This window comes from Rattus norvegicus, chromosome 5, assembly GCF_036323735.1.
Source record: "Rattus norvegicus strain BN/NHsdMcwi chromosome 5, GRCr8, whole genome shotgun sequence".
NCBI classification, from domain to species: Eukaryota; Metazoa; Chordata; class Mammalia; order Rodentia; family Muridae; genus Rattus; species Rattus norvegicus.
Genome location: NC_086023.1, coordinates 154,544,421 through 154,566,176, shown reverse-complemented (window position 1 = coordinate 154,566,176; position 21,756 = coordinate 154,544,421). Strand labels below are relative to the sequence as shown.

The window sequence follows — 21,756 nt, the reverse complement described above, 5'->3', positions numbered from 1 at the left end:
TAGGGCTGGCAGTGTAAGCCTGTCTCTGGGACACACACACACACACACACACACACACACACACACACACACACCCTGTATGGTAGCCTAGGTCAAATTGCCTCAGACTGTTAAGTTTTCTCCCTCTGGGAGTGTTCTTCCTTGGAATTGGATCCAAATCTTGATATGGGTGATAGTTGTTTAAGCAATCTAGGGTTAGGGTTAGGAAGTGTAAATTTTCAGTGCTTGGCATAAATTATGCTCACCTGTCAATGTAGACATGATTCTTTTGTGGCAGTATTTCCCGTCTTTTGTTTGCTTTGAGACAAGATCTCATATAGCCCAGGCTAGCCTGGAAATAAATATTATATTGATAATATATAGCGTATAATAGGAATTCATATATATGTCCAACTTTGGTCTGAGGTCCTGCTCCTGTCTTCCGAGTGGTGGGGTTCCAGGCATGTCTCTTGCTGACTTCACTTAACAGGTTGGATGGGGTTTTTGTTGTTGTTGTATTTAAATGTTTGAAAGAGCTTGGGTAATGCACAGGCACACAAATAATTTTCCTTAAAAAAAACCAACAAAACAAAAAACCAAGGCCTGCTGTGTAGCCCAGGCTCACCTTTAACGTGAGATCTTCTTGCCTCAGCTTTCGAATGCTGGGATAAAGATTGTGCATCTCCCCTGCCTGTCTAGCAAGAATGAATGATTTCACACACCCATCTCCTAGCATCATAGGTGAGTGGTTTTGTTGTGAGCAATTTCGTTGTTAGGTACTGGCACTAAGGCTTAACATGAACTGTCACTTACTCTGTGACAGAGAGAGTGCTAGGATTAACATTTTTCCCCGGGGGTTGGGGTGGGGGTGGGGGTGCTGGTATTACATGTTTTATGCATAGGGAGCATGGAGCCGAAGTCAACAGATCAATGCCATGCTGTGTTCCACCTGCTGTCTTTCCTGCAAGCTTGTGAGATCCACAAGAGTAACGCCACACCTGACATTTTGTGGCCTCTGCTACTAGCCAATCCACAACTTCATGTATCCATAAGGATAGTAAATATACAAATTTTGAGCATCCATTGAGCAAATACTTAGGAATTTGTTTCACACCAAGAGCTCAGAGCTGGGTGGCTCGGTGCATCGCACAGCCCTTGTCTGCTCTTACAGTCTGGACAGTGCGGCTTCCTCAAAAAAACAAGTCTTCACTGAAGAAGAGAAAATATCCTAATGGGTCTCAAGTTTTCTTTCTGAGGTGGAGTCTTCTTGGTCTCAAACTGGTAAAGCAACCTGTCCTCCTGCTTCAATGTGCAGTGCTGGATACAGTGTTCTTGCTATTACACGTAATTTAATCTATTTGGAAATACTTACCCAAATTTGGTCCCACATGTATTAAATAACAGTGCAAATTCAGACATGTTGCTAACAAAATGAGGGGTGGCAGGATAGGAGGTTTTTTATCTTTTGAGGCGGGGAAGACAGATTTCTCTTTAGTGTTTAGAGAACAGCTTTTCCAAGTGGAATTTAATTGTTCTTCTAAATCATTTAAAAATTACATTAAATAATGGAGAGAGAGAGAGAAAGAGAAGGGGTGGGGAATGAGGGAAGGAAAGAGAGGAGAATGTAGGTGGTCGGGTGTGGATGCCTGTCTTAGGGTTTTACTGCTGTGAATAGACACTATGACCAAGGCAACTCTTATAAGAACAACATTTAATTGGGCTGGTTTACAGGTTCAGAAGTTCAGTCCATTATCAAGGTAGGAGCATGGCAGCATCAAGGCCGGTATGGTGCCAGAAAAACTGAGAGTTCTACATCTTCATCTGAAGGCTGCTAGTGGACAGCTAGGATGAGGGTATTAAAGCCCATGCCATAGCAACACACCTACTCCAACAAAGCCACACCTCCAAATAGTGCCACTCCCTGGGCCAAGCATATTCAAACCATGACAGTGTCTGAATGCAACAGTGCGATTGAGAAAGAAGGAAGATTGAGTTTACAGGACTTGGTTCTCTCCTTCCACCACGTTGTTCCACCAGGAGAGTCTGACCTCAGATGACGGACTGGCAGCAGGTACCCTTAATCCACTGACCACCTCATCAACCCAGAATTTAGTTCTTAAACCAAGTTAAACAATTGTCTACACAGAAAGTGTTTAAATCATTTTAGTGCTTTAAGCTTGGAGCTGTTTGTGTTCCTCTGTCAGAGACACTTGCATTTTGGGGGGTGTCGGGAATGGAACCCAGGCCTGTTCCACAGCAAGCAAGTGCTCTGTGCCTGAGCTACACTTTCAGTGCCAATATCCGCATTTTCTTAGGGGTTTCTGGGGAAATACTTTATGGTGTCTACAGGGTGTGTTTGCAGTTGATTGTGGATTTCCTTTCAAAATCATCTCGATAAAGTTGCATCCTTTAAGCGAGGCTTGGTGGCACACACCTTTAGTCTGCACTCAAAAGCAAGAACAGGGCAGATCTCTGAAAAGCAAACATCATAAGTCTCTGTCTCAAAAACCAAAAAAACACATAGCATCCTGTACTTTGGTATGGAATACTTGAAAAGGACCAGGCCTTTTGAATAGGTTTGAACAGAATGAGCATGAGAAACCACAGGCTGGGCTAAACCCAGATTTGCTGGAGCTGTCATATGAAAGAATGGATGTCAGGTTTTGCTTTAAACTGTATGCAGTAACCGTGTTGGACATGTCATCAGAAGATGTCACCCGGGCCAGAGAATGGAGCTGGGAGCTGGCCGCAGAGTGGCATGTTAATGCAGTGTTGAACTGCAAGCCCAGAATTAAATGGCTATTTTGGGTCTGGGTGGGACCTTCCCATCTGAGCTGCGCTGTTTCTACTTTGTGATTTGGGTCTGTTGGGTTTCAGTAAAGAGTAGGTGGCGACACCAGCTTTGAAGCATGGTAGGAAACTGCAGGAGGGGCCAGGGCAGACCAATTTGTTTTTCAATCTATTTTATTTCAGTTCAAAGCATCAGTGCAGACAGCAGCCCAGGAAAACAAGTCGCACTTTGGCAACACTCAGCTGCATTTGGAGATTGAGGAAGGCTGGGAGGAACCAAAGTACGGCTTGTTTTCCTGGGCTGTCTGTCTGAGATGATGCTCTGAACTGAAGTAAAATAGATTGAAAAACAAATTGGTATGCCCTATTGCCTCATACTGAGGACTCCTCACATAAGCCCTCCCCAGCACCACCTGGGCCGACACCCTGGGGGAAGGCACTGGCCCTCAGCCTTTCTCAACCCTCAACCCTGAGAGTGCTTTGGTTTTCTGAGGAAATTGAGTTGGGCTATGTGCTTTTCTGGTTCCAATGGCTTACCTTCCAAAGCTGTCATCTGGATAATGTGGAGAAGCAAGCTACTAACCACATAAGAAGGAGTTAAATATTAAGGACATTTATGTTCAGAGATGAAGCTGTCATTTTCTTCAAGCTACAGTATTTCATTCGCAGAAATCACACTGTGAGACCCTGGCAGCCCTCCAGGGAATGGAGGGCAAAGAAGGGAAGCTCCTTTCCTTCTGTTTCCTTGATGTCATTTAACTCAGATCCCAGAACCACAACACCGCGTAACTCATTTCCTTACCCAGAGTAAACACAGTCTAACTGATCCACAAAACCCAAGATCTTTAATCTCCAGAGACGTATTGACTCTCAGTGGATCCATGAGTCCTTTGAAGATGCCTAAGAATCTGCACCAATGCTATTCATTCTTCCTGGAGGAGAGCCCATCACTTTAATCAGATCTCAGAGGGTCCTTGACCCCTCTAAGGAGCAGAGCGGATAATGAATGTTGTATGTAACAACCAGAGTGAAGTGACACAGCCAGTCACTTTGTACAGTCTATGACCTTGACTTCTAGAGTTCTGAAAGTGCCTTTTTATGTTTTGTTTCTTGTATGAAGTGGTCAGACATAATTGACAAGCTTAAGGGCATGCTTCAGAAATGCCTTGTGAGTGTTAGGACCTTATCGGAGACTGGTGAGAAGTGGGCAGTTTCTCTTATCAACCTCGTTAGCAGATCCTGCCTGTGTGCCTTGAGTTCCTTATGTCAACAAGGATGATCTTGAATTCCTGGTTCTCTTGCTTTTTCATTGCAATACTGTGATTACCAGTATGGGCCACCGTATCTTCTTTTAAAAAGTTTGATGTATTTCTTTTAGTGCAAGGAATTAAACTCAGAACCTTGCACATGCTCAGCATGTAGTCTCACATATAGCTTCATCGCTGCTAATCTTTTATATGGTGTGATTTTTAATGTGTTCAACATGGCAGCCACGAGTTGGTTACACGCTCGCCTCTTACGTCAGCCGGAGGCGGTGGTAGACGCTGCCATGGGTTAAGCCCCTAGTCTGTTGGTCTCTGCTTCCCTTTCTCCTCTAGTCAAAGCTACTGTCGCTCAGTGCTTCGTGACACTGCAACAGCCTTCTAATATGCAACCGGATGCATGTTCATAGATGCTCCTTTAGGGTCTCTACCATTTCCTGTTCAGTACCTAGCACTTTGTCCTGTATTAGGAAGAACTCAGTGTCCACCTGTTAAGTGGGCGAGTAAACTAGAAAGGAGAAGTGACAGGGAGAGGACATTGGGAGCTGCTCTCCATGCCAGAACTCCATACCAGAAGCCCCTATGCAGCCCTGCCTCGGAGCCGTTCTCTACCTTAGCTCACCCAGCACTACCATGTCAGCAATAAAATGACTGTTGCTGAACGTGCACAAAGGGCCATGCACTGCACTATATAATTATGCCCTGTGTGCCCTCACGGCCACTCGGCATCACCGCTGGCCCTACCCCACCCCTTTGTTAGAGTCGCCTGAATAAGGAGTTTTCACCTATCTTATTTAGATTTTTACATTTTCTGGCTCTAACCAGAAGTGGAAGCCAGTGAATGCCAGTTTCACTCATGCTGAGTAGGGACATACGTGTTTACTCCAGGAAGGCTGTGCAGCCTGTGAGCCAATCCGCATTTCAAACAAAAAGCCACACAGTGGCCCCATGTCCATTGCTCAAATGACTTCAGCTTTTAGAACTTTGGCCCTGATTATTTGAATATCTAATTTTTTAAGAATTTCCTACGTGAGTCCCATCACTTCCACCCCACAATCTCCCCTCACTGTCCCTGACCCCTCTCGTTTCTATGACCTGTTTAATTATTAGTATAGATAGATAGATAGATAGATAGATAGATAGATAAATAGATAGATAGACAGACAACCTGCCGTGTCTATTTGCCCTATGTATTTATTTTTACAGATCCCAATTACAGATTTATTTAAGGTCCCAATTATTAGGGTTTGTTTTGGTTTTTGTTTTTTTTAATTATTACTGTCATGGTGGTAGTAGGTAGGGCCTTTGGGGCATGCTAAAAGGTGCTTTCCACTGAACTAGAATCAACCAACTTTGCTCCTAGCTCCCATTCCTAAAAACTATGAAGAAAGATTCCCGGTCTATTAGTTTGAAGATAAGGTTACGGCAAACTCCTTCTTAGGCTTGGGAAAGCACACGCTGAAGCCTCCATACCAGAACTGCCAAGGGAAGTGAGGCTTAGCTCTGTATAAAGCCTTTACAGATCGCTTATACATTTTCAGCTCCACTTGTCATGGGATAAGCAGCACAAGGAGACAGGAGCACTGTCCTTAGCCTGGCTGTGTTCTTAGCGTTGGCACAAGCTTCCCATCCAGAATGCTTCTCACTCCTGTCCAGACAGCCAACCTTGCTACGCTTCAATGCCTGCTCCGGCCCCTCCCCTTGGTTTTATTGGAGCCACCAGTCGTGATTGATTTTCTAAGGGCTGCCCTGGTTCGGAGTGCCCAGCTCCTAGCCCGATGTCAGAAGGTAGAGACTTTAAAGACAGAGACAGTGAAGTTTGCTCTATTAGCCTGTAGGTTTGCATGGCACTGTAACTTTGGAGCGTTTCTCTGAGGGCCTGGCAGTCATTAAGTGGGATCACCCTGGACACAAGCTGCTCATTCAGCTGCCCTCTGCTGTCAGTTTCCCTCAGTTCCAGTCAGGTTAGAACCAGAGGGAGAGTTCTGAAGGTCAAAGTCCAGACGGTGGAGTAATTGGCCCCTAGAGTTCTGGGTTTCTTTCCTGGGCTGCAGAATGGTGAGGATGAAATTTTCCCTGTTTCCCTTTGAACATTTTTGAGCAAATAACGATGGAATCCCACAGGCTCTTCGCCAGAGTGAAGGCAGTGGAGAAGCTACACTTTTTTTTGTTGTTAGTTCCTTAAGATAACCCTCTTGTTATACTCCCCGGTGATGGACTGGGGGAAAGCTAGAGATGAAAGCAATTCCCAATTCTTCAAAGACAAAGGAAGAAGTTAACAGCACAGGAGAGGAGAATAGCGTTGCTCTGTGGAGCGCACAAGGGTACGGAGGGTCCAGTGATCTGAGCATTTCAGTAGGACATGGTGCAGAAAGACAGGTGTCTGGAGTCATTCAGTGCTTCTAGCCTTCTCTGAGAAGGCAGAAGAAAAGGCAGATTTAGGCAGAAAAAGTGCTCTTCTTCCCAGCTGGGCCATTGCTCCCTGAGAGCCTAGTGTCTTACCAAGTAGTGCTGGGCATCATGAAGGGCATTGAGTAAGCTCTGCTGTGTAGACAGGCACACTCCATTCACAGACACTGCTGGGAAACTGAGGACGGGGTCATATGAAACACCCAAGAGAGCAAGCCGTAAAAGGGAAGAGTTTGGGCTCATGGTTTGGCCAGTGGCCGTTTGACTCTGCTGGTTTGGGACCTGTGGTGAGGATAGGAGCGTGCAGAGGAACAGAGTCCACTCTCCCCTCTAGGACATGTCCCTGTCAGTGCCCAGACTCCATACACCCCACCTTCCAAACTTCACCACCTCACAGTAGCTCTCTTCTGAGGCTCACACTTATAGCATGTGGGCTTGTGAGAGCGTTTAAGGTCTGCACTGTGCCAGGGCTTTGAACTGCAGAGACTAAGTATGTTTTACCATTTCCTCAGTTTCAGTGGTGCTGGGGATGGAATCCAGGGCCTCTTGTATGCTGGGTAAGTGCTGCGCACGGGAGCTTCACACCCCCTTTCTGAGGTAATTTTAACAAGCACCTTGTTTATTCTGTATGTGGTACCTCTGAGCAGTTGTCCAGATACAAGAGGGCTAGGTCCATCTAGTTGAATGTTCTCAGCCTTGGGTCTTAGAACTTTCTGGTAACATTGTCATCTCTAGCATCAGACAGTGTGGGTTCATTTCCTGACTGCTGCCCTCTGACTTGGGTACTTGGGCAAATCTCTTCATCTTGCTAAGCCTTCACTTCCTCAGTGGAAAGAGGTTAATATTAGTAACTGACTCACTGGTTTTCAGGATTGTGTCATGCCACTTGTATATGATACTTATACATCATGCTTAGAGTATAAGAAATGCTTAGTGTTACCTACTGCAGATGGGTCCCTATGGCAACCTCACAATTGTCTCCATCTTTCCAGATTGTCTTCCTCATTGCTTACCATTTAGAATATACTGTTGGCCCTGTTTGCCTATGGGTTTCTCATCCATGGATTTAGCCAACCTTGGATTGAAAATATTTGGGGAAGAATGCACCTGTTCTGAACGTGTTCAGAGTTTTCCTTTCCTGAACAACTGCTGGAACAGCTGTTTACAAAGCATTTGCATAGGAGATGAAAGTTTACCAAAGGATATGCATAGGTAATTCAGAGTTCTGCACAATATTCTATGAACCTCGGGCCTCCAAAGGCTTTGATAACTGTGGGACTGGAATAAACACATGCACCACAGGACGGCTGTTTATTGTTGTGAATTTAACAAGGACTTAGGTCTGGGGTGAATTCGCTCAACCCTGGGCCTAATCCCCAGCACCAGTTGACTAACACTGAGGAATGGTAGGTGTCCACAGGATGTCCTAGACCAGTTGATGTGAGACACAGCTACATGTGTAAGATAGGAAACAGGAAGGGTCTCTTCTAGACTTCTGTCAACAAAGATCTTGAAGATAAAACTCTCAGCTATGACTCAGAACTGGGCCAGGTCGCTTGAGAAGTCCTTGTCCTGTTATATCGGGGTCTGTATGAAACTCAGATCCTAGCCTGGGGCTCTTAGGAGAGGCCTCACAGTATCCCATTCCCCCCCTTTCCTAGCCAGTTTCCATCCTAATTCAGCTATGTGAGACGAGAGTGGGAATGTATCAAGTCTTTGCTCTCAAAAGCCATTGTAATATCTAATATATATCAAAGACAAAAATATAACTTAAAATGGTGGTGCACAGTAGCAAACGCGAACGTTTCAGCGGGAGAATGTTTATATTCTTCTCCTTGAAAAGTTGTCTTGTGCAGAGCAGTAACAGCTCACTGTGATGAGCGTCTGTGGTGCGACAGGAGCTGTTGATATGTGTGGGCTTGTTTATGTAGATAGATTATTCTCACAGAGCCTCATGAGCCAAGCAAGCCCTGATATCATCTCCATTTTACACATGAGGAAACCGAGTTCCCAAGAATAATCAACTTGCCTCAAGTCTTAGCTTGTTAGGGGCCAAGCTGAGTTCACCCCTGGGCAGCTATGTCTAGAGGGCACACTCCAGACCTTTACTGCTGAGCACACAGCCTCTGGCTTCACAGCACTTAGTGGGATACTGGGTCCCTGCCGGGGCGCTTTCATTTGTACATTAGATGGGGATTTGGAGTTTGGAGTTTGGCCCTGTGTTAAATGTGTCGTCCAGATGTATTCCCTGCCGAAGAAAGATGTATTCAGATAATCAAGTTAGGAGAACTTGCAAGTCATCCAGGTTTTCAGGTCAGAGCAAAAGGCCTATCAGTGACAAAGCCAAGGGTCTTTTGTACACCTAAGAGGCTGGATTTGAAAGCATTAAAGCGGTGATTGCTTGTTGAGACTCTTGACTGCAAGATGGGGAAGTTGGCATTAAGTATAATGCAGTCACAATCCCCAGTCGCTCATTAGGCGGCTGTGCTGCTCAGGGGATTTTGCAGTGGAGTCTGTGAAGAGTAATCTTGGATGAACTGGATCAGAGCAGCGTGCCCAGAAAGGCACCTAAGTCCCGCAGAGCCTCCTTCTGTTGTAATAGCCGTGCAGAATCGCTTGTTTCTATGAATTAGTCAGCGGCTAAGAGGGTTTGAGCAGTTTGCTATGCTATTTTGATGTTTTTGCTTCATTGTATCTTGTAGAACGCCTTGAGAAGACTTTTGTTAGAAGTTGAAAGAATCTGAGAAAAGCAGTTAGTTGCCTAGGGTAGTTGTTAGAGGGAGGGTAGGAGTCAGATGCCTGCTCCTGGGGTGGTTGTTAGAGGCAGGGTAGGAGTCAGATGCCTGCTCCTGGGGTGGCTGTTAGAGGCAGGGTAGGAGTCAGATGCCTGCTCCCAGCTTAGAGTTGTGGAGGCCAGCCTTCTCAGTGATCCGTGAATTTCTTTTAAAATTTTTAAATAGTTTTATAGATTTACTTTAAATTAATGTGTATATGTGTGGGTTAGTGTACATTTGTGCAGGTGCCTATGGACACCAGATCCAGCATCAGATCCCCAGGACCTAGAGTCACACGAAGTAGTGAGGCACTGTCTCTCGGAAGAACAGATGTGTAACCAAGCACTGAGGCGTCTGGCCCCAGCCCGCTTTTCTCCAGGCTTTGTCTCCTTGCCGATCTGTCGATCTGTCGAGGTGGTGGGGATGCTGAGATCAGCAGGTGCTTGATCCAGGAGCACTTGCTGTGCTCTTGACAGGCCGTGCTTTGCTGGGTTCCCCCAGCCTTTCAGTAGCCCTGTTTGGGAGGTGAGGAACCTTGAGCCCCTCACAAATTCCATAAACATAGTTTGTTTTACAATTGGGGTTCACACCAGCCCTGTGTAGTTTGGTTTACTACTGAACCACGCCAGGGGAGAGAGAACTCCTTCCCCAGAAAAGGTGCAGTTGGGCATCTTTGGTAATGTAAGACATTTGTGACTTCTCTTTCCCTGGATAATGTGGACTTAAATCCCACCCTACATGTAAGGAAAATCCTCCTAGCAGTGTCTTGATTACTAAGGTTTGCACATAGCTGGAGTGTAAATGTTTAGTGAGTGAGCTATGTCAGACCCTGGCATTGAAGCAGTCTACACAGACTTACCTTAGTTTCTCATGTTTTTAATTTTTTTTTTAAATAGACAGAAACTCAAGTATCCTAGAGTCACTTCAAACTGTGTGTCCAAGGACAACTTTAAACTTCGGATCCTCCTCCCTCTACGTCTTGAGTTCCGGGTTTACGATTATTGGTATGTACCACTGTGCCTTTTTATATGATGCTAGGGTTAGAACCCAGGGCTTCAGGCCTACTAGGCAAGCACACTACCAACTCAGCTATACCAGAAGCCCCTGGCTTCCCATTTCTTTTAAGTGCCCTGACTGTTTAGCACACATTTGAGCATGAGGTAAGGCTCAGTGGCAGAGTTCTTGCCTGCCCAGCATGTGCGAGGCCCATGTTTGTTCTCCAGCACTAATAAATGAATGAGTGAGTGAGCGAGCGAATGAATGAATGAATGAATGAATGAATAGACAAATAAAACTGGTGCATTTTGAATCATATGAAGAAGACAATGAATCCCCTTTAAGACAGTACTTAGGAATAACCACCATTAGCATTAACACATATTTTATGTTCTGTCTGCAAATACATATGCACATAAATGTGCTTTTAAAGTACACTTGCACTGAGTACTCGAGCACTGGCTGTTTTCCTTTCCCAACAGGGCATGATGGTGCATGCTCACACTTTCGAATCTGAGACAGAACGATCAGGAGTTGGAGGCAGCCCAGTCTACAGGAAACCCTGTGCTTGTGTGTATATGCACATGCTAGAGAGTGTACCCGGTATGGTAGCACATGGCTTATAACCTCAGTACTTCAGAGGCAGGGGCAGACAGGTCTATGCAAATTTGAGGCCAGCCTGGTCTACATAGCAAGGTCCAGTGTGAGACACTGTCTTAAAGCATTGAAAGACAAAGGAAGAGGAGAGGGAAGAGTAGGAGGAGGAGACAGCATTTCTTCCACACTATTAGAAATCCTAAAGTGTGGGCCGGAGAGATGGCTCAGCGGTTAAGAGCACTGACTGCTCTTCCAGAGGTGCTGAGTTCAATTCCCAGCAACCACATGGTGGCTCACAACCATCTGTAATGGGATCCAATGCCCTTTTCTGGTGTCTGAAGACAGCTACAGTGTACTCATATAAATAAAATAAATAAATATTAAAAAAAAAAAGAAGTCTTAAAGTGTCCATTATTTTTTTCAGAAAATGTATTTAGATGTAATTTATTAGATCTAATTTATTTAGATGTGATTTAGTTTAATTGCATGGTTAGTGTCTGTAACCATTACTTACTAATTTTAGGATCTTTTTTTAGATCACTTCAAAACAGTCCGGCTCAGTCACTCTCCTTCCTGCCCTGCAGTCTGCGGTAACCACTCATCCTGTCTCAGGCTCTGAGTTTGCCTTCTGTGGACATTCTCATGCAGGAGGAAGCCCGTGTTAAGAACTTACTTCTTTCTATGGCTAACTATTGCTGCACCCTGTAGAAGTGTGTTGCACCCGTTCCTCAGCTGATGCCCTTAGGTTGTTAGCACGGCCTGCTGGGGTTAATGCTCCACTGCAGACGTTTCTGTGTGGCTATTTGCAGCTCCTCTGAGTGTATCCTGGCAGTGGAGCCATTTGGTGTTTAACATTTTGTTTTTCCTTGAGACAAAGTCTCACTGTGTGCCTGAGCTTTCTGTGTAGTAGATTACAGGTGTGTACCACCACATCCGGTGAGTGTGTTGAGCTTTTTAAGGAACCTCCAGATCGTTTCCCAGGGCAGCTGCAATATCTGCCCGCCCACCTGCACTTCATAGGTTCGTAGCCCCACGCCCAGCAGCACATGACTTTTCTCTCTGCTGTGCTGTCTGGTGGCCTCGCCTAGCCTGAGCAATCCTTCGCTCACGTTAAATTGGCTTCCGGCTCCTTCCATTGTTATGAATGCTCACCCTGCTATAATGCTCTTATCAGAAAGCTGGTTTCTAAGTGACGGTTTCTGTTCTTTTCTTTGTACTTTCACAATGGTGTCCTTTGACCCTTAGCCAGAGTTGGTTGTTTTGTTTTTGAGCTCCTGTGTAGCTTTGGCTGCCCTAACTCCTGATCTTCCTGCCCTACCCTCCAGGTGTGCAGGTTACAGGTATGTGCCACCATGCCAGGCTCTGAAATCTTTCAGATTACATAAAATCCAGTTTGCGTGTTGTCTCTGGTTACTGGCCTTTGGGTATCATATAGATCTGGGCCCTTATGTATGCTAGTCAAGTAGGCATGTTCCTGATGAACGACCTCCAGCCAACAACCTGTTTGAATGGCTGCATAATATTCCCCAAACGTGACCCTATACTATATTTACTTAAAAATCTCTTGTGTTTTAAGTTTTTAGAGTTTTTTCCAAACCCATTCAAATGCTATTGCTTTGAATACAGTGCGGGTGGACATTCCACATCCTTTCTCTGCACTGATAGAATTCTAGAATGGATCTAAGGGACACATCCATTCTTCCTGTCAGGTGTCACTCATTCTGTACTTAATACCTGACATGTAAACTCATTTTGGTAAAACAATCAAGCAGCAGTACCAGTAAATGCGTTGCTCCCTATCCCCAAATATTCTTATCTTATTTTTTTTTCTTTTTTTCGGAGCTGGGGACCGTTTGAACCCAGGGCCTTGCGCTTGCTAGGCAAGCGCTCTACCACTGAGCTAAATCCCCAGCCCCTATTCTTATCTTATTAAAGGGCATTTTTCTAGTTCTGGATGAGCAGCCAGGCTCCACTTGACTTGCAGTTTTCCAGGGAAGTTTAACAGTGAGTCCTATGTCAAAAACCACTACTCTCCAGTTAAACATTACCATTGAAAAAGCTTTCTGATTAATTGCCTCCAAATTGTATCCACGTTTTTAATTTTTTAAAATGTGCATGGGTGTTTTGCCTGTGTGTCTGTCTATGTACCACGTGGATGCATGGTGCTCACAGAGCCCAGAGAGGACATCAGATTTCTTAGAAATGGAATTATAGATGCTTGTGAGCTGCCATTTAGGTGTTGAGAATTGAATATTAACTACGGAGCCCCAATGGTTGGTATTAACTCTTTAGCCCCAACGGTTGATATTTTAATTGTAGTCAAAGAAAAAGTAACAAAGGTGCTGTGTACCATGTCCAGTGTTGTACCAGCCTGAGACACAGATTCCTCCCTGCTGAGGGCCTCTGTTGTTTGCTTATAAGTTGGGTGTTTTAGTTTTGGCCCAAATACAGACATAAGATCCAAAAGCTGCGATCCTGGTTTCTGGCCTTGCTTAGATATATGAACGACTTGAGTGGGCTACTTAGTTTCTGTCTGTCTCTCCATCCATAAATGAATCCGGTTAAATTGTGTAGTCTCCGAGCATAAATAAACTGCACAGTTTCCTGACTTCTATTTCTTAGTGTTTGACAGCATCCTGCTGGGTAGCCCACCCTGGCATCTGACTCACCATCCTTCTGCCCTGTGCTGAGGTGATAGGTACCACCACAGCAACTTTCATCACCTTCTTACAAAGGGTCATTTCATGGTGGTGTACATGGGTGGCTGGATTTCTTTTCTAAGTTTTAATCTGGTGAATGGTGGAAAGGCAGGCTGAGTAACAATGGGGTGAGGCCCATGGAGAAAGCCAGGGAGGAGTAAGGCTGAGTGGAACAGAGGGAACGAGGACTGTGTGTGCAGCCAGCATGTGGTCGGTGACAAGGAAGGGAGCAGGATGAAGCTGAGTCTGAAGTAAGTTGGGAGATTCCTTGGGCTTAGGCAGCTGGGAGCAGGGAGAGGCTGATCAGCCATGGATGGATGCTCAGAGTGGCCAAAGTCAGTGAGGGGCCTGCTTGGAAAACCTCACTCAGCTCGTGGGCGGAGCTCATCAGAGACCCGCATGCATCTGTCACAGGAGAGACCAGGCTGCAGGAGAGTACGGGACCTCAGTGGTGGAAGGAACCAGATACACTGTCATTTGGCCTTGCACCGTAATCCTATAACTTGCATCTGGTTTACTCTAATGACCAAGGTGATTTATGGGGCTTTATCTAAACGTTGGCTCCGTATAGCCAACTATCTTCTGCTCTCTTCTGTGATTTGTAAAGGGCTTTCTGATGCTGTCTGCTCTAGCCACTTGCGTCTTCTCACAGATTATTACAAAGAACAGGCGTAGCTCACATTATGGATCCGTTCTCTGATCTATATTGAGTTATTTATGTTTCCCAAGCCCAGCCAACTGTGAGACTCTGCAAGGATAGGGGTTATGTATCTGCAAGGCTGATAGCCAAGTCAGACCTTTTGGTAAATTAAGTTCAGACCATCTGAGGAAGTTTCTTGGCAGCCAGCTAGCTGATCCGTGCCAGCAGCACTATCTTAGATACATAGCTTCTTCACTCAGTCTGTGGCAAAGTGCAGTAAGAACAAGGCATTCCCAACAAGGTGGCTAGCACTTCAGCTCTGCTCGGAAAAGCTTGGGAGCCTGGAAGCCCTGGCAGCAGAGAACCTGAGGTACTAGGTGAGAAGAGGGAGTCAGGTGATAGGAGGATGAGAAGGGCACTCACTGTGTAAGTCTGGTGACTTGAGGGTGATCCCATCATCCATATTTCTAGTTTCCTTTCTGTTGCTTTAATAAAACACATCGACCAAAAGCAACTGTGGGGGAGAGGGTTCCTTTTAGCTAACAGGTTATGGTTTGTCATTGAGAGAACAGTGGAGGAACTCAGAAACTTGAAAGCAGAAACCATGGAGCAACACTGCTTGCTGGCTTGCACACAGGTTTATGCTTACCTAGACTTCTTGTAAATAGGCAGATTCAACTGCCTGGGGAATGTTACTGTCCACCGTGGGCCAGGCCCTCCTATCAATTAATAATGAACACGGTTCCCACAGACATGCCCATAGGTCAGTCTGATCTGGGCAGTGCTCCAACCGAGACTCCTTTCCTCTAGGCTGTGATAATTAACAACTAATACAAATAAAAGGAAAGAAGTGACTCTCAGAGTTGTCCTCTGACTTCCATATGTTTGCTGTGACACCTTCCCCATCCCCAAAATGTAAAGAATTTTTTTAAGGGCAAAGAGTCAGGCAGACCTGCATTTGCGTTGTGCCTAACATTAATGACTATGGTGCTGTCTTGGGCAAGTTCCCTTGCTGGATACCAGTTTCCTCCACTGTAAAATGGAGACAGTATGCTTTCTACCTGACGGGATAGAAAACGCTTAGCTTGTGCTCCTGGCATTGGCATTTAAGAATCAAGGATCTGGGGCTGGGGATTTAGCTCAGTGGTAGAGCGCTTACCTAGGAAGTGCAAGGCCCTGGGTTCGGTCCCCAGCTCCGAAAAAAAGAACCAAAAAAAAAAAAAAAAAAAAAAAAAGAAAAGAAAAAGAAAAAAAAAAGAATCAAGGATCTGGGAAAGGGGAAGATTTAGAGGACTGGTCAAAAATGATATTTTAATTGTTTCCTCCCCTCCTTGATGAGGAAGGAAGGGTTCCTTCCTGTCCGCAGAGTCTAGGGATGGCCCTACACAGAAAACCTGACAGACGGTGGGTACCATGCTCAGCCGTATGAGCCTGTGGAGGGAGGCACCCTCTGCAGTACCCAGAGGATGTGACTGGCTTCTTCAGCAACTCTGGGGGAGCCGAAGCCACTGCTGAGGGACAAATAGGAGCTGCACTTGGTCTCTGACAGGAAGTTTGTTCTGTCGAGTAACCTGGAGCTGAGTGTGGAGGGGGACTGTGGTCTTTTGAAGCCCTCTCAATATCGCCAAATTCCAAGGCAGCATGTAATATTGAGTTTTAATTTTTGACACCACAAAATAGCGGTCTCGGATGCCATTGCAGGCAGCTTTCAGGGTCTGGCCAAGAGGCTGCTGGGAAGCTGAGCTGTGTGGAGGAAGACAGATGCATTCTGTTTAGAAAAGAAATGTCACAGTAGGTCATGTAGAGAGGCGTGGGCCAAGATCTGTTCACTGTACTTGGGTCTGCACATATTAATGGCTTGTGTGCCATCTGTGGCCTTCAAAGGCCCTGCCCAGGTCCTGGTGACCACTTCTGTGCCCTAAGTAAGGAGCAGCTTGTCCTGAAAGGGAACCCTGTTGGGTCTAGTTAGACTGACAGCAGCCAGGGAATCTGAAGGTTCTTGGAAGACCAGCTCATGGGAATGCAGGCCAGAGGCTCTCGGGTTGTTGCCAAGAGGCTGCGGAGTCGTTTGCCTAACACCTGGCAACTACGGAGATATAGAAGCCTCCGTAGATTAATGCCCAGAGACACTGGGGTGTTGTGGCTGCCTCTGTTTTTACTAGAGCCGGGGCAAACGGGAGGGATGTGCAGAAGACTTGTGACTTCATAGACATGAAGTGTTGCTCTTAACATATTTCAAAATAACCAGATGTGAGCACATGCGATCTGAAGATGTGAGCACATGTGATCTGAGGTTAGTCTGCGGCAGGCAGTGCCTGGTCCACTCTGCAGCCTCTGTGTCGCCTGGAGCTCAAATGCAGAGACTTGGGCCTCATGCTAGAACTTCTGGGTCAGAATTCCCTTTGACAAGATCCCCGTGTGATTCTGAGGCACATTAAAGTCTGGGAAGTTGCTCTGGTGGGTGAGAGGACTTGACTTCCAGTCAGACAGATGGGATGAGACACTCACTGCCTGTGTAAGGCCTTGGGCTGTCACTTAACATCTTCACTGTCGAGGTCTTACTGTAAACGGAGTGCAATGCCTTGCTGGGCTGTTAGCACTAAACATCTTAAGAATTCTTAGAAATGTAGTCTGCTTCAGCATTACGGTGGCTATTGGTGATTCTTTGATAAGTGATGTCCTAGTATAACTAGAAAGAACGCTCAGGCTGGCAGTGCTGCAGAAGGCATGGATTAGCAGTTTAGTTGGTCACCAGACACAGTGGCCCCGGAGAGACCAGCCTGGGTTGTGTAACAAGAACCTGTTTTAAGAAACCGAGGCCGGACACTGTTGCTCAGAGATACAGCATTTGCTTAGTTAGCGTCCAGGAGGCCCCCAGTTTGATCCGTGGAACCTCACACAAGGAAGAAATGGAGAGTGAAAGGGAAGAGAGAAGCAGGGTCTCCTGAACTGCTGGGTGTAGATAGATTAGTCCCCTGACCAGTCCCCTTGAGGAGAGGCTAGAGTGCTTCTGTCAAGTAAGCAGTGGTTGACGGCTCAGTGGTGGGAGAAGAGTTGCCTGTAGGAGGAGTTGGGGATGGCTAAGTCTTAGCAGTGCAGGCTGCACTGTAGAGTACACAGCCATGTTTGTGTGTCAAACCCAGACTTCCGTCAGGACTCAGCCCTTATTAGCTATTTGGTTCCTTCACAAAGTATTTAATGTATCTGTGCCTTAGCTTGCATCTGCGCACAAGGTGAATGGGATTGTGAACTGTAAATCCCAGTACATAAGCGAGCTGTGTGTCCTCGCAGCTCCTCGCTCAGGAGGTAGCCTCCCAGCTCCCTGAAGGTATGTGCCCTACTGAGTCAGCCCTTAGACCTTCCATGCTGGAGTTCTCGGGAGCTATTCTGGCTGCTTGGAATTCTCAGTGACCAGAGTGTGCCTTAGGAAAGATCACTGGCCCATTGAGGTGTTGCTTAACCAAGAAGACTAGTATTTGGGGCAGAATGAGGACGATGGTGATGGTAAGATTAGAAACACAGCCGTGAACCTTGCAGGAGCACAGGAGAGTCTGCATTCCTTAATACAGCTCTGCCTATCAGGCAGTGTTAGAGAAGATACCAAATGACAGCTGCTTTTGAACTTGAGAAATCCAGGCCCGCTGAAGGCTGCAGTCACCCTTTTCTAACCTCACCAACCGTCCTCGAGTTCTCAGAAATAATTGCCAGGGCTTCCCTTTTAACTTGACTGATTCCTCCGGTAGCTTACGTTTGAAATCATCTCTTCGTGTGGAGCGGTCCCCCATCTCTTGTCTTGAGTGTGTGATCTTTGCTCTAATTATGTTGAGAGAGCCCCTTACTTCACCTGGCTCTGGTTGTTTGTGAGCTACTAAACAGCCACAGGGTTAAGGCAGGCCTGGATCAGAGAGCAGCTCAGCCTCTCAGGACCCCAGTCTCTTCCCTTGAAAAGGAGGAGATTGGACTAAGGTCATCTGATCGTGTGACAGGAGTACGTGACAGATAAAGTAATGAAATTCTGTGCCGTGAAAGCAACCAAAAGGGCTCTCCAAGGTCCCTCAGCTCTGGCTGCCACAGAGCCCAGGCGATGAGACAGAAAGCAAGATCGCAGAGGAGACGGTTATCACTAGAGACATTAAAGCAAGAGGTAGAATTAGTACTGGACCCAAACTGACAGTCTTTGACCAAGAATTAATTAGAATAGTTTTTCTTTCCTGCAATAGAAAGCCAGCCATTGGGAACCTGTAGCTGGTTACTGACAGACAGCATGGGTAGGATGTCTGGTCGTCTATCTTTGCTGCTGGTCCCTCTCCTGGATCTGACTTCTCCTAATGCTCTGACTCAGTTAGGTTCTTCCGATTTTGGAAGCTCCTCCCTCAAAGTGCCGGTGCCCTGTCCTCTGCTCAGTGTCTGGCCTCACCCACCATATTGCTGTCACCTGCTGTCACTTGGTGGTGACACCTCTGTCACCAGTGCCTGGTGCAGTGCCATGGAGTCCCTTCAAGAAATGTCTCCTATGGCTGGAGCACTTGACCTTTGCCCTCACCTGTTAAGTCATATCTAAGTGACAAGTACAGCTCCAACCCTTTGCCTTCCCCTGCTGGTCAGCAGGGGCAGAGCCCATCCCTGGTCTCCCCCTTTTCTTCCTCTGATCTCAGACTGAGCCCACTGAGAGTTCTGTTTGCAATTGTTCCAGTGCTGGGTGAACTAGGTGCTCCCTGTGGACATGGGTCTTGATTTATATTCCACGAGGCTCCCACACAACACCTAGCAGTGTGCTGAGTGAATGACGGTGTGTGGGCTGCTGCCCTGAGACTCACGGGAAAGCAAGTACAGGCGATCTAGTCTCCGCTCTCTACTAGTGCAGCGAATGCCTTCACCGGTGCCTTGCTAGGGAACTCGCCTGAGGCCGTGGAAGCAGAACTTTTTCATTTAACAGTGTATGTGGACAGTGTAACCCACAGCGTTACTTCCTTCCGTGTTCTTTAAAGAGATGTCACCTTCCCCCCAACTGTGCCTTAGCTCCTGCTTGCTTTCTCCAGCTTTCTCCTGTGTTCTTCGTAACATAAGGAACCTCAGGACTTCCAAATCCTTTTTGGAAGGAGTCAGGATGGGAATTTAAATAAATAAATATTCTTTGTGCCCCTTTTAGAAAGCTGGCCTAGTTTTCTACTTTGTGTTGAATTCCCATTTGTGTTTTGGGTCATTATACAGCACTTGGTTTAGCCAATTAAGTTTCTTCTGTCTGGTGCCTTTATTCTGAGTTAGTATAGCCTTTTCTTGAGGCTTTAATAGTGCTCCTTTGAGGAGCATCCTTCTTTCTGGAGTTCTTTCTTGTTGCTTAAACGTTTTCCCCACGGGACCTTTGACAATTTCCCCCAGCCTAGCAATTTCTGCAAGTGCTTCATAACGCACTTTATATTGCTCCTGTGTCAATCTTCAACACTTAGAGATTTCAACACTCAGTGATCTTAAGTTTCTTTACCTCCCAAACCACATTGTTCAGACTTCTATTTTCTCTCCATGGAACTTCCCTGCAAAGGGAGATAGACTGAGATGGGAAAGCATGTTGGAAGCTGTGGGAAGTGTAGCTCAGCCTCTGGACTTTCTGTTGCCCTCCCACCCCCAAGCACAGCGGTCTGGCTGTTACTTAGTAACAATTCTGTAGCAGAAAGTCCCCTGCGAAGGTTGAATAGGTTGTGTAGTTTGTTTCTCAAGTGTAGCTTAGCCAGAGCTCTTGGGCTTTCTGTAGCGGATTCCCCCAAAGTGGTCTGCAAATGTCGTACAGTTTGTTTCTTTAAAGACAGAGACCTTAAGTCAGAAGGCCTGTTTTAAACCTATTTAGAGCCTCTCTTGCTAGTAAATGTAGCTAATTTCACTAATGCTTACTGCAGGTACCACTATTTTAAGTGAACACACACACACACACACACACACACAGAGGCAGGCATGCATATGCATCCGCACAGTATAATGTTTAAAAGTTAAAGCAGAGTATTCCTACTTCTTGATAAGAAAATTGTTGTCTGGGATTGGGGATTTAGCTCAGTGGTAGAGCGCTTGCCTAGCAACCGCAAGGCCCTGGGTTCAGTCCCCAGCTCCAGGAAAAAAAAAAAAAAAAAAAAAGAAAGAAAAATTGTTGTCTGTTTATAGTGTGATCACTAATCCTTATGCACTTATTTGCTTCTGTTTAGTGCACTTCTCTTGTCTTCCTTTTCCCTGTCTACTGGTTTAATCACCTCTCCCATGTTCACACCCTCAGGGTGAGAGGCTTACTCACACCCCTGCCACCAAGGTCAGTTCTATTATGCTGCCTAGGCAAGGTACAGGGTCAGTTCTCCTGCTCTCATGACCCCAGGTCAGTTCTCCCATAATGCCCAGGCCAGGGGTAAGGCCAGTTCTACACAGCCCTCAGGCATTAACATGTCCCCAGGCAGCAGACCAGACTAGGGACATCTGCCTGGCTTTTGGTGGCAACAGACTCTGCTGCTGCAAGGCCACAGACCCAGATATGGCCCCCAGTGGCAGGACAGGCCTCATGTATGGGGTTATTTGTCTCGGGCTCAATCTGGCTTGGGGTCCACTGTCCCAGTCAGAGTTCTTCTAGTCTTCAGCATGATCCTGCTGGGCCCTGAGGCCCCAGGCGGGGTTTAACTCCTGCTGACTTCCTGCCCTGGGAGTTTGTCCAGGCCCCGTGATTCTGGGCTGGTGATCTCTCAGGCTCATTTACTCAGATGTTCATAGGTCAGAACACTGAGCCTAACCATTGCCTCTCTCCTCTCTGCCACCTACTGACGCACAGGAGACACAGCAGCCACACCTGCTGGGGTGAGACAGACAGGGTCTGTCTCCTTCAGTGCCCAGCAACAGCTATGTGATGCCACTACCTGATAGGACCAGCTTCGCCGACATTTGTGCCCTGTACTGTCTAGCGTAACCCAGGACTGGCTAGTCGGGTGCTCCGATGGTCTGCTTTCTCTGGCAGTTTCTTTTTTTTTTTTTTTTTTTTTTCTTCTCTTTTTTTGGAGCTGGGGACCGAACCCAGGGCCTTGTGCTCGCTAGGCAAGCGCTCTACCGCTGAGCTAAATCCCCAACCCCTGGCAGTTTCTTTAAAATGCCTCCACGATGCAGTGTAGACAGGAATCTCTCCTTCATCAGGAAAACGTGCCGTTTCTCAAATTGTTACCCTATCTCTTCACCAACAGAAGACAGTCCAGTTCTCAGTGCACCCAATGGTTCGTGTGTTCACTGAACTGGGAACTTGGTGGTTTCTTTGCTGCTGCTGTTTTTCTTACCCTGTCTCTGATGTCTGGTTCATTTTCCCTCTCACAGTGGCCCTGTCACAGATGGTCTCCTCGTCACACACTTTGAGGCTCATCTCAAATGGCACTTCTTGTACATGCTTGGTTTATAGGCACATCCTGAGAGGGGAGAACAGCGCCCCTCTGACACCATTGCTGTGATTGGGAATAACTTGTCTGCCTTCCATCGCTATGAACGAGGAGTTGGTATTATATCTGCGGTGTATTAATTGATATTTTGAAAATTTCATTCTAAAGATATGTATCTATCTGTAATTTTATTTATTTATTATGGGGGTTGCTTTGTCTTGC

General features: G+C 46.4%; 1 protein-coding gene and 1 non-coding gene across 15 annotated transcripts in view; one reads left to right on the top strand and one right to left on the bottom strand.

Annotated features, from left to right (window-relative positions):
- Positions 1 to 21,756, top strand: part of Zbtb40 (zinc finger and BTB domain containing 40) — a 69,439-nt gene that overhangs the window by 3,214 nt on the left and 44,469 nt on the right. For 6 of the 14 annotated variants that reach the window (XM_006239232.5, XM_039110411.2, NM_001191871.1 and 3 more), the window contains exon 2: positions 10,111 to 10,218. The exons of 3 other annotated variants lie outside the window; for them this stretch is intronic. The gene's annotated coding sequence lies outside the window, so the exon portion shown is untranslated. Of the gene's footprint in view, positions 1 to 631; positions 721 to 6,952; positions 7,038 to 7,064; positions 7,653 to 10,110; positions 10,219 to 21,756 lie in introns of those variants that run through there. 5 more of the 14 variants (XM_039110413.2, XM_039110416.2, XM_063288071.1 and 2 more) reach the window with 3 other exon arrangements.
- On the bottom strand, positions 20,856 to 20,985 carry LOC120103324 (small nucleolar RNA SNORA17). Its single transcript, XR_005505392.1, has one exon. It is a non-coding gene; the product is annotated as a small nucleolar RNA SNORA17 (small nucleolar RNA).